This window comes from Propithecus coquereli, unplaced genomic scaffold (assembly GCF_000956105.1).
Source record: "Propithecus coquereli isolate 6110/MARCELLA unplaced genomic scaffold, Pcoq_1.0 Scaffold185, whole genome shotgun sequence".
Lineage (NCBI taxonomy): Eukaryota > Metazoa > Chordata > Mammalia > Primates > Indriidae > Propithecus > Propithecus coquereli.
Genome location: NW_012143301.1, coordinates 2,376,997 through 2,390,940, shown reverse-complemented (window position 1 = coordinate 2,390,940; position 13,944 = coordinate 2,376,997).

The window sequence follows — 13,944 nt, the reverse complement described above, 5'->3', positions numbered from 1 at the left end:
TTATTGTTTAACAGGTACAGAGTTTGTTTGGAAGGATGAAAATTGTTAGAAATGAGTAGTGGTGATGATTGCACAACAATGTGAATGTACTTAATGTCACCGAACTGTATATTTTAAAATGGTAAATTTTGTGTTATATATATTTTACCACAATAAAAAGTTAAAACGAACAGTAAAAAAGTCATGCAATCCAATTAAAAATGGGCAAAAGACATGTCACATTTCACTGAAGAAGATACAGATGGTAAATAATCAAATGAAAAGATATTCAATATTGCTAGTCAGTAGGGAAATGCAAATGAAGACAATGAGCTGTTATTACACATCTACTAGAAAAGTTAAAATAAAAAATGCTGACAATACTAATGCTGGCAAGGATGCAAAAAACCCAGATCTCTCATACATTGCCGGTGGGAATGCAAAATGGTTTAGCCACTCTGGAAAATTGTTAGGCAATTTCTTAAAAATTAAATATGCAACTATCATATGACCAAACAAATGAACTCTGGATATTTATTCCAGAGGATTGTGAACTTACATTCACACAAATACATGTACACATAGTAGCTTTATTTGTAATAGCCAACAACTGGAAACAACCAAAATGATCATAAGTAGATGCATGGCTAAACAAACTGCAGTACATCCATCCTGTAGAATACTACTTAGCAATAAAAAGGAGCAAACTATTGATAGACACAACAACTTGGATGGATCTTAAGGGCATTATGCTAAGTGAAAAAGTTAATCTCAAAGGTTCATACTATACGATTCCATTCTCAAAATGAGAAACATTCTCATAATGAGAAAATTTTAGAGACGAAGCACATTAATGGTTGCTCAGGGTTAGGGATGGTGGGGTTTGGGGAGAAGAGAGGGGATGAGTATGACTATAAAAGGGTAGCATGAGGGTGATTCTTGTGAAGGAATAGTTCTGTACCTTGATTGGATGGTTAAATGACTCTACAGTGATAACATAGCATAGCATGGCACTGTACATACATTGTACCAATGTCAGTTTCCTGATTTTGATATTGTGTTATAGTTATATAAGATATAACATTGGGGGAAACTGAGTGAAGGGTCCAGAGGATCTTTCTGTATTATATTTGCAACTTCCTGTGAATATATAACTATTTCAAAATAAAAACTTAAGCCTGGCCCTGCCCGCCCCCGAAAAAAAACACCGAACCAACCCTGGTTATAAATGGCCTATATTTACGATTAGCTAAAAACACATTTTCAGGTAAGTCAGAAAAAAAAAAAAAAGGAGTTTGATATTCTTAATATAAAAAGCTCTGAAAATAGATTGGAAAAAGGCCAACAACCCCATTAAAAAAATAGGCTAGAATAGTTTACAAGGAAATGCAGATGGCTCTTAGCCAACATCACTCTTAATAAGATAAATGCAAATTAAGATTGTACTTAAACATATTTCTTATATCTCAGACAAAAATTTCAAAATTTGACAATATACTTTGCCAGTGAGGTTGTGGAGAAACAGGTATTCTCATACATTGCTGATGGAAATGTAAAATGGTATAACCTATATGGAAGTGAATTTGCCAATAATAAAATTACATATGTTTACCCTGTGATCCGGCAATCCTATATGTAGGAATCTATCCCAAAGATATATTGGTAAAAAAATATGAAAAGACATATACTGTATACCCAAGGCTTTTTGTTATAGCATTCTTTGTAGTAACAAAAGACTGTAAGTAAACCAAATGTCCATGAGTAGGGGAATGGCTGAGTAAATTAAAGTAAATCTACACAATAGCATACTCTGTTCCTCAAAAAGAAAAAAAAAAAGAGATCTCAGAATATATTGCTAATTTAAAAAATCATGGTAGGAAAAACAGCTGTGTTGATGTTTATAGTAAGCTATCTTTTATCTCCAAAGGCATGGGGTGGGAATATGTATGTGTGTGTATGTGTGTTTGTGTATGTGTGTACACACACAACTATATTTGCTTATTTTTTTAAAAAAATGAAAGAAAAAGTCATAAAAAGGATACCTATAGAAGAAGAAGAGCATATAGAAGCTTGACTTTTTTTGAAAATTTCTTGTTTTGTAGATTTGACTTTAGAACCATGTAAGTATTTTACATAATTATAGAACAAAATGAAGTAAAAAAAATCTCTAAAATATGAAATAAAATGAAACAAACTTATCTGTATCATACAGTACTTTGGTTCATACCACATGAAAAGGAAACATTTCAAGAAATGATTAACACAGTAATTTGTACATCCCTAATGGAATGTATGAAACAGCAAAAAGTTTTGAATAGTTAGTAACCACCATTGTAAGAGTAGTAATGTTTTTTTGGGGGGGGATTATTTTATGTGTATTGTAGGATAAATCAAATGAGTAATTATGGTTATGTTGTTGATAATGGAGATTTTCATGATCTTTGGAGGAAAGAGACAAACAGATTTATGATCATTGAAGTTAAGTAAAAATACTCTAGTCCTGAATTTAAAATGGAAGTGTCAGTATGAACTCATGGTTGTATTCTTAAAAATCTGTCCATCGATCAATCGAAAGGGGGAGAGAGAGAGAAGAGAAAGAGAAAGAGAGTGAGAGATGAGAGAGAGAAAGGGGGAGAGGGAGAAAGCTCTGACTTTGAAATGTCCCAGAAAAAATAGAAACAAAGAAAATTTAGTAGCATCTAGAATGTGGTCGCTAAATACTACTTCTCACAACAAGGATAATTTGAAGAAAAAGCTGCTTCCAGAGGTGGAGCAGGAAATGTTTAAGATAAGCCTACAACACCTCAGCATACCAGAGGTCCAGGAAGTCAATAAAGACTACTAGGTTCATGTCAAGAGGATTTAGGAGTCAACCTGAATGAGCTCCTCCTGTCCAAATATGATACAATTTGAGCATGAATAAGATTAATGTTAAACTATGCTTACATTCATTAATTCATAATAATATGAAAAAAGCTTATTTATTTCCTTTGGAGAATGCTAAGAAATCTTATTTTTGGAAAACTAGTAAGTAAAGGAAAAAACCAAGCATTTATCCTGCTTTTTCTATAAGATGTCTGCCTTACAGTAAGCAAAGAGATGAGTAGGAGAAGTTTGAAAGTTATAGTGTATTTCAGCTAATGAAGAAGAAATAATAGAATATCACCATTTTAGAAATCTTAATGCATTAGTGGATCTAGGCAATGTTCATCAATGATTGATAAAAAATTACAAAAAGAAAGACATCCAGACATGTGACTCCTGGAGGAAGTACACAATACAACCCATTAAGTAGCCTGGAAAATATATAAATAAACACATGGAATTCTTAATCTAATCAAGCTTCTAGGTCAATTTACAGGAAATACAAGAAGAGAAACATAACACCAGACATGCTATAGGCAAAATCCAAACTGTGGTAAAATACAGGATAAACAACTTACTTTCTTTAACAGAAAAATTGAATGAAATTGAGAAAGGGAGAAAGAGAGAGAAAGGAGACTATAGTATAGATGAAAAGAAATTTAAGAAATGTATTAACCAATCACAACATATGGATCTTGTTTGGTTCCCAATTAAAAACCGCTCAAAAAATAATATAAAACAGTTGAGGAAAAGTGAATCCTGACTGCATATTTAATGAAATTAAAGAATTTTTAAAGATATAATAGCAGTATTATGATTATATTTAATATTTTAAGAGAATTCTTGTCTTTTAGAGATACATACTGAAATATTCACAGATGAAATGTTATGGATTTGCTTCGGAATGATGAGGGAGGAGGATTGTAGGTTTCATTGAAAAAAGATTGTCCATGCGTTGATAATTGTTGAAGATAGATGATGGGTATAAAAGGTTAAAAAACCCACAGAGGATATTCTAGATCTTGTTCTGAGAAAAGACTTAAGGGGGGCAGGGAGAGTGACAGTAGGAACAGGGAGATCAGTTAAATAACTAGGGTAATAATCCAGGAGGTGGTTGTGGCTTGGACCAGGGCTTTTAACAGTGAAGGTGGTGAGAAATATGAAGATTCTGGATGCATTTTGAAGGTAGCACTCATAAGATGCTTTAGATTGAATATGGAGTGTGAGAGAAAACAGAAGTCAAGAATGACTTCAAGGTTTTTTGCCTGAGCATCTTGGAAGATGAAGTTACCATTGACTGTGATGGGGAAGACTGCCAGTCAGTGTGTGAGTGTTCCTATCTCTCCACATCCATGCCAGCATTTGTTGTTTAGGGATTCTTTTGATAAAAGCCATTCTAACTGGAGTTAAGTGATATCTCATTGTGGTTTTGATTTGCATTTCCCGGATGATAAGAGATGTTGAACATTTTTTTCATGTTTCTGGGTCATTAGTCTATCTTCCTTTCAAAAGTTTCTGTTCATGTCTTTTGCCCACTTTTGAATGGGGTTGTTTGATTCTTTCTTGCTGATTTGCTTGAGTTCTTTATAGATTCTAGTTATCAGCCCTTTTATCAGAAGTACAGCATGCAAATATTTTCTCCCATTCTGTAGGTTGTCTGTTTGCTCTCGTGATAGTTTCCTTGGCTGTGCAGAAGCTTTTTAATTTGATCAGTTCCCATTTATTTATTTTCGTTGTTGCTATGATTGCCTTTGGGGTCTTCTTCATGAATTCTTTGTCTAGGCTAATGTTTATAAGAGCTTTTCCAACATTTTCTTCTAGAATTCTTATAGTTTCATGCCTTAGGTTTAAGTCTGTTATCCATTGTGAGTTGATTTTTGTGAGTGGTGAGGAGTCCAGATCCTGTTTCAGTCTTCTACATGTGGCTCTCCAGTTTTCCCAGCACCATTTATTGAATAAGGATTCTTTTCCCTAGTATATGTTTTTGTCTGCATTGTCAAAGATCAGATGGCTATATGAGGATGCTTTTGTATCTGGGTTCTCTGTTCTGATCCATTGGTATATGTCTCTGTTCTTGTGCCAGTACCATCCTGATTTGGTTATTATAGCCTTGTAGTATAGCTTGAAGTCCAGTAAACTGATGCCTCCCAATTTGTTTTTTTTTTTTTTGCTTATGGTTGCTTTGGCTATATGGGGTCTTCTCTGGTTCCATACAAAGCATAGAATTATTTTTTCTACATGTGTGAAAAATGATGTTGGTATTTTAATGGGGATTGCATTGAATCTGCAGATCACTTTGGGTAGTATAGACATTTTAGTAATGTTGATTCTGCCAATCCATGAACGTGATACGTTTTCCATCTGTTTATATCCTCTGCTATTTCCTTCCTCAGTGTTTCATAGTTCTCCCTGTAGAGGTCTTTCACCTCCTTAGTTATATTTCTAGGTATATTATTTTCTTTGTTGCTATTGTGAAAGGTATTGAGTCTTTGATTTGGTCCTGAACTTAACTGTTGTTGGCATATATGAATGCTACTGATTTGTGTACATTGATTTTGTAACCTGAGACTTTGCTGAATTTAATTATCAATATTAGTAGTCTCCTAGCAGAATCTTTGGGGTGTTTTTTTATATCTTCTGACATTAGTAAATCCCTGAGTGGAAGTCACATATGTGTAGAAACTGCATTAACATCTTAAGGCCATTTTGGTGCTAGTTAATATTAATAAATTATACTTTCATCATACTAAAGTAGTACCTGATGGCCATTCCAATGGACTTTTAGAGAGAAGATAGTGTTGCAAGGTAGTGTTACTTGGGATTAGGAACAAGAGCTCAACTGGGGAGTTAGATCACTGGGGTTTAAAATTCAGTGCCACAATTTATGAGCTATATGATCTTGGGAAAACTAAATAATCTACAGGCTTCAGGCTTCTCATATAAAATGATAATAAACATAGAACTTAGGGCTTTTGGATGATTATATGAGATACTCCTTGGAAGGCACTTAGCATAAGTACCTGTCACATGATATTCACTCTATAAGTGATAGTTCTTTTTTTTCCTTTGGATTATAACAATAGGTTAATAATAGCAATATTTAATGAGTACTCACCTATGAGCTTCACACTATTTTGAGCATTTTCCCAAGTATTAACTCATTTTGTCCTCAAACAATCCTCTGAGGCAGTGATCATAAATACACAAAGAATTGTATTGTCAAACAAGATACACAAAAATTAGAGATTTTTACCCTATATCAAGCTTTGCTAATATTCATTACAAGGAATCACAAGGTATAGGCTTGGCAGGGAGAGTTCCAGGACCACAAATACTGTTCCCGATGTCCTTTCTGGCTGTATCAGGATTCATTCTGGCATGGATTAACATATGAAGTCTTTAAATAAGTAATGCATGTGGCTACCTTACTTATACAAAAGGGAGTTTTTTTCAGTAATAACACTTTCCATTTTATACTCAGATAGTTCCTAGTTTGCATGACACCTTTTAGGGCCATGACACACAAATCCCTAGATTCCAGGTTTTCTTACTATAAACAATCAATACAGATGAGGTACATCTTGCTAAAGGCTTTCCATAGATTAGGATCTCTCCACCAGCAAATACAATCAATATGTTTGCCAGGATGTTTGTCATTACAACGTTCATAAGGAGATTTAACTAGATCACCTTCTTTCTTTCTGGGGGGCCTCCCTCTATTAAAGAGAGAGGGTGAATTGCAGGCACACTGCTAAGGCAATTACTAGTACTATTCACATTTTAAGGTTAAAGAAATTGGAATACAGAAAGGTTAAGTTAGTTGTGTAAAGTTAACTAGCTAGTAAATGGTGGAGCCTAGATAAAAAATGTTATGATTTATTGCATACTCACCTATGTTAATTGCATAAAAAATCCGTAACAGAACTCACATTTAATCTCTCAATAATTTAACATTTGAAGGATGATATTCCAATAGATACATAAAATATACACATATATTGAATACACTGATAGAGAATATTATACAAACCTTGTTTTCTTCCTGTGTTACCTTTCTCAGGAACAGCACCACCATCTAGTTATGCAAACCAGAAATATAGGAGTTGGCCATGACACTTTCCTCTTCTTCACCCCCATATCCAATACCCCCATAACAAATCCTGTCATTCCTAAATAACTCCATAAGTGATTTATTTTGCTTCATTTCTTCCCCATCCTCTAGTCCAATTACTATCTTCTCTCTCTGGAACTACTGCAATAATAAATCTCCAGATTAGAAAATAGCCTAAATGGCACACTCTTAAAATTTAGTCTCCACACCAATTGCGAAATGATCTCTTCAAAATGCAAATCTTATCATGTCATTCTCCTATTTAAAAAATATTAAGAATTCTCATTCTTAAAATAAGAGCAGAAATCTTTATCACAGTGTACAAGGCACGGTGTGGTCTAGCTCCCAACTATATTTCTAGCCTTGATTCACACTATTCTCCCCCTTGTTCTCTGTACTCCAGCCACACTGGCATTTTTGCAACCTTGGTAATTTTGGTGATTCCTCTTTCCAAATGGCCTTTGCATATGCTGTTCCCCTTGCTCAGCCATTTTTTCCTTTCTCTTTTGCCTGGTTGTTTATGTATCCTTCTGACTTCAGTTCATTTATTTCAGTGAAGCCTTCCCTCACCTGTCTGATGAGGCTGAATTCCCCAGTTACAGGCTCTCAACACATTGGCTCTAGGTAATTTCACTGATAAATGATTAACCGAGAGTCAATTCTATAAATGACCAATTTGCTGAAAACAAATTTGGCAGTAGACAATTTGCAGAAGATCAGTTCATCACCCTGGTCTGTATGGTTCTCTGCAGCTGTCTTTTTGGCAGTGGCAGAGACCGGCAAAAGCCTTAGTCTGAAGACAGTAAACTGCATTTAAGGAGAAGCCTGTTTGCTTATGTTGAAGTGCGGGATCATTGGGCATTCGAGAAGGGCTTGGCACTTGAAATGTGAAAACACGGAATTGACATTCAGCCCAGACACAGTCAAATTTAGGGTTAAAGAACTGTCATGAAAGGATGCATCAAAACTTCTGTGAAATGAAGACTTCAAAAAAAAAAAAAATGCTCAATAGTTCAGCGAAATTGCTCATTTGGTGAAATGACGATTTGGCAGACTACTTTTCATCAAATTGATTTTCTAGAAATTGGCTTTTGGCAAACTAGCTTTCAGTGAATTGTCTGTTAGGGAATTCAGTGAATTAGTCATTTGGAAAATTGACTTTTGGCAAATTGGTTTTCTGCAAATTGATTTTTGGTAAATCGGCCTTCTTATAGCATCACATACCTCACCTTGTAGCATTTTTTTTTGTAGCTAATGTTTTTCATTTGTTTTATGATTATTGGATTGGGGGTGCTCTCTCCCACTGTACGTAAGCATCACAATGGGAAGGATAAATATCAGTTTTTATTCACCATTGTGTTCTCAGCTCTTATAACAGTGTCTGCACATAGTAGGCACTTGGTAAATATTTGTAGAATGAATGAAGAAAACCACTTTGCTACAGATCAAAATGGAATAAAAATGGATTTGAGACATTGCTGATCAGGGCTTAATTACCAAATATTTACAGAACCTGATTATGAGACAGTTGCTTATAGATAAGTAGCCTATATGAATGCTGCACATATATAACATGGTACCATTTTAACCTTAGGAACGATAATAATAGTTGACCTTTATATATTGCATACTTTGCACCAGTTATCTATATTTTTTTGAGAGAAAATCTCACTCCATTGCCCAGGCTAGCGTGCAGTGGCACTGTCTAGCTCCCTGCAGCCTTGAACTCCTAGGCTTAAGTTATCCTCTCGCCTCAGCCTCCCAAGTAGCTTAGCCTGGCTAAGTTTTTGCTGTTGTTGTTGTTGTTGTTATTGTTTTCATTTCTTAAACAGAAAAGATCTTGCTATGTTTATTGTCCAGGCTGGTCTGAAACTCCAGGCCTCAAGTGATCCTCCTGTCTCAGCCTCCCGAGTCACTGGGATTATAGGCGTGAACCACTGCACCTTGTTTATGTCAGTTATGAACTCTTTTGATCCTCACAACAGTCCTATGGGGTAGACTACTAGTGATATCCTCATTTTACAGATGAAGAAGCTGAGGTGCATATGGGATAAGGAACTTGCCCCAGGTCATACAACTGCCCAAATACAGGCAGTCTGGCTCCAGCATTAACCAGTGTATGCAGTTCTCTTGATTCCAGAAAACTGAAATTTTGGTCAAAATTAGGTGGTAGGGAATGAGCAGTTTACGACTTTTAATTTCTCTTAGGGTTGATATTATAGAGGAGGAAATGGGTATGAGAAAGGAAGAGTATAGGTGTAGACACTGATGCAATCTCAGAATGCAGTTTTGAAAAGTGTCATGGTGGATAACAATCAATCATGGTCTAAAAAGATGGCTGGAGATGCCCCCAAAGGGGGATTTTAAGGTCCTTTGTATCTCTATCAGCCTGCTGAAAAGCTACTCCCAAAACATACAATAAAGAAACAGAGTATTTGCTTTGCAAGCACAGCATCAACGCAAAAGTTCTCTATTTACACTGGAACTACAAGCAACATCCTTGCTGTGCAAATTCAATGTTACAACAATCTTCCTAATGTCTCCCTACCAAATTGTTGTTACAAGTCGCTTCTGTATAGAAATTCTGGTACTGACACTTGTTCTCATAGGATCACCAGAAAGGGAATGAAAGTAAGAAAGGTGGGAAATATCTAAGGGGTAACTATGGAGAGTGGAGTTTGACTACATAGCTCACTGGGGACTTGTTAGTATAATTAAAATAGTACCTTACTATGCAGAAAGATAGGGATCAAAAAGAGAAAAACAAGAACTTATTGCTTTAATGTAAGCCTTTGTTTTATCATTTAACATTCACTTTCTATATGTACCACATCTAATTTTTACAACAACTTGCAAGTTAGGTTGATTCTTCCTACTTCGCATGTAATGGAACAGACTCAGGGTAAGTCATTTCTCCAAGGTCACATGTCTAGTAAGTGATCTTGTGATTATAACCAAGATCTGTCTTATTTCAAAGCCCATGCAATTTTTACTACACCAAACCCTTCTTGTTGGATATTGTAAATGGCAAGGACAATAATGACAGTGTTGTAAACTGGATGTTTGATCTCAAGCACATATTGCACAGAATGTGAAAAAAAGCAAAGTTTGTGCTAAGAAATGAGTGTTGGTGAATGATACAAAAAGAGAGTTAGATGCCTGTGCATCTATAAACAAGTGAATAGAGCTTTTTTAACTAAATGGAGTAATATGTTACCATAGCCATCTATCAAAAGATAACAGCAATATATTGGCAATAACAGGCATCTTTGGTTTGAAAATAGGACTGACTTAGAAGCTATTATTGAGAACACCCATTGAATTTATCTCCAGAGATTCAACATATTCTTGAAAGGGACTTAGTACATCAAATGAAAAGTAAACTACTGCTTCTTGCAAAGTTTCTTTTCTCAATAAGATGAAATGTTGATTACTGCTAAAATTTTTCTAAAAAATGTAATAGCTATAGACTAAAATTGACAGGTTTAAAATGATTTGAGCAATTTTTTAGAAAACATCATTAGCAGTTCTTAATTGGCTTTGTAGAGAATTGTCAATTTCATCAAATTCTATAGAAGCAACAGGAATAGATTCATGTAAATTTCTTTGATTACATATTGCTCAAATACAGTGCTGTTTTTTTCTGCTATCACCTATGGAAAATGCTGTTGTTAGGCTAAAAGTTAAACATATTAGCAAGCATATTCATTGTTAAAATTTAAAATTTTTGAGTTAAATACAAGTTTTTTTTCATATTGTACTAAAAGCCTGGTGGCCACAAAAAATAAACATATACACATCTTTAGATCTGTGTGCTGCTTTATTCCACACAGAGCTAAGGAAGGTACAGCGTCCTTCAAAGAAAATAAATATGCTTTATTTTCCATATTATTATGAATTAATGAGTGAAACATAGTTTCATATTAATCTTATTGATACTTAAATTGTCCCATATTTGGACAGGAGAAGCTTACTCAAGTTGATTCCTGAATCCTGTTGACATGAACCTAGCAGTCTTTGTTGCCTTCCTGGACCTCTGGTATGACAAGGTGTTATAGGCTCATCTTGCACTTTTCCTGCCCCACCTCTGGAAGTAGCTATTTCTCCAAATTATCTTTGTTTCTTTTTTTAAGAAGCAGTATTTAGTGACTACATTCTGGGTGCTACTAAATTTCCTTGTTTCTATTGTTTCTGGGCCATTTCAAAGTCAGAGCTTTCTTCTTCTCTCTTTCTCTCTCAATAGATAGATAAATATATAGATTTTTAAAATAAAATCCATCATGAGTTTATATTTATATTTCCAATTCAAATTCAGAACTATAGAGTTTTTATTTAACTTCACTGAGTATAAATCTGCTTGTCTCCTTTCAAAGATTATAAACAATTGTCAACAATATAAACATAATTACTCATTTGACTTATCATACAATACATATAAAATAATCCTCCCGAAACAATATAATGTATAGATTTGGGCTCCAAATATTTTAGGGAGAATCCAATACATTATTCACTAACAAATATCTTTTTGAAATAAGGTTTTTTTAAAAGGGAGGCAGAATTTTGATAATTACCTTTCTTTTAAAAGTTTTCTCTAATCTTTATAGCCATTGAAAAAAACCTCTGAACAAGTTCCATTCTCAATCTTACAAATGCATGCACACAATGATATAAATTTGTGATCAGGATTTGTTATATGATGATATGGAAACTGTGCTTTTAGAGTTTTTTTTGTGTAATAGTAGTAAAAGTTGTATATTTCCTTCTATTTCAGTATGAATAATGCTGCTTCATTGATTTTATGGTTTCATCTGTGAAGAAACTATTCTTGATCTTCCAATCTCTATCTTCTATAACTTTTTAATAAGATAGTCCAAGATAAGATCAGATTACAGATGAAATTACTTCCAAAGGAAGCAGCAATAAAGACATTAGTTATTCCATAGGGTTTGGTATACTGCAGAATCATTTAACACAGAGCTGATTCAAGTATGAAAAATAAGGTGTTCTATTTCCTCTAGCTCTTTTGAGTTGATAATTGGTAAAGTAATATTGTCTTGTTTGTTTTTTAAAGGGTGAATAAAATTAATTTTTCTGTTTGACTAAAAATATGATTCAATAAATGGTTGAGAAAATGCTACTTCATGTAATTAATTTTTTTCAGAACATCATTAAAAGATCGATAAAAATTTTCCCAGTTATTTGCACATTTTCAGGTTAATTCTTTTACTTTGCCAAGCTCACTAAGCCATACTTTTCTTGGGGAGTATTTTTCCAATCTGAGTGATTTAAAGAATGGCAGGTTGATTAAATTTCAGCCAAACCAAGACAAAATTTACTGGCAGTCGACAATAAGAGGTAGATTAACATCTAATATGTCAGTATTTATGGGTATAAATAAAATTAGCTGGTTCCAGCCTATCAGGTTAAAAAGAATTCTTTCTTAACTCTTGCTGCAGGATTTCTCCCCTTTAAAATAGGAATATAAGATTCAGTGGTATAATTTTTTGCTTTTTAACAAGTTTTCCATATAATATCAAATGCTATTTATCAACATGATTTAACCTTACCCAGAGTTTTTATGGTTGAGTTCTTATGTTAAAATAATAAATTATCAACTAAATCATCTTTTTATGCTACATAGCTTTCAACCCCCAAAGTTCTCCAGGTTGTTGACAATTCAGAATTTTAAATATGCCTATTAAAAATTCAGTAATACCCAGCTATTCTTCCTAATCAACTTCCTTCAGTATTTATGATAATTATAAACATTAATCTCCTTTATGTTGTGGACAATCAACAAAGAATCAGGAACTGAGGCCTTGTAATAAATGATCTTAACTACTTGCTTTGGTCAGGCCAGGCTTAGTGGATATGAATAGCAGCTGCTGTGGGAGAAGTTGGCCAATAGTTGGGAAATGTGTTTTGTGTCTGAAAGTTGAGTGTAGGTCTTTGACTTTACCACTGCCCTGATACCAATTTTCAGGTAGATCCAAGTTGGGGGATACATTTTCCTTCCATGTGTACTTAATTAAGAGTCTATAAACTGTTTGCTTCATAGTGTGTTGCATTTCTATTTTATGCTAATGTGTTTTAGATCAGATTTTTGGGACAGTGATATGATGAATAGGCTGATGAGGGACAAGATTGGACACAAGGACACCAATTAGGATGGTAGCCAAGAAAGGACAGAGGCTTGAACTAGTATAATGTCAGTGGGGATTCTGTTCATGAAATAATGTATATTTATTCACTGCTTACTATGTGTTAGGCACAGTGCTATGTACTATACGTGGATTGTTCCATTTAATACTCATCGCATCCCTCTATAATAGATTCCATTCCCATTTTACATAGAACAAAAATGAGAACTAGAGACGTTAAACAACTTATGTATAATGTTGCTTTATAGTTGCTTAATGTTAAGTGGTATAGCTGAGATTTGACTCCACAGTCTGGGCACTCAACCATCACACAACAGGCAGAAATATTTAAGGGTAGAATTTAGCACCTGATTAGAAGAAGGGATGAGAATGATGAAGAGTTGAGGCATGACTCCTAAGATTCAAGTTTGGGCACCCTGGTGAATGATAATGCTTGTCTCTGCGTCAGGGAATACAGAATGAGGAATATGTTTGGAGAACGGGGGAAGAATACACTTAGTTCTGGATATCTCAAATTTGAGGTACATGGATAGAGAAGTTAGATTATGTGGATCTGGCAGGAGACTGGGCCAGAGTGCTTGGCATGATGCCTGGCACAGAATAACTCTCCATGAATATTTGTTGGACGAAATGAGAGACAGAGAGAAAGAAAGAGAGAGACAGAGAGAGAGAGACAGAGAAAAGAAAGAGTTGGTAATTTGTGCTATGGGATTAGATGAAATTTCCCAAAGACAGTGTGTTAAATGAAAAGGGATGAGAACCCAGAATAACTCTGGGGCACATCAGTACTTAAGAGTCAGTTAAGACTGGGCGCGGTGGCTCACG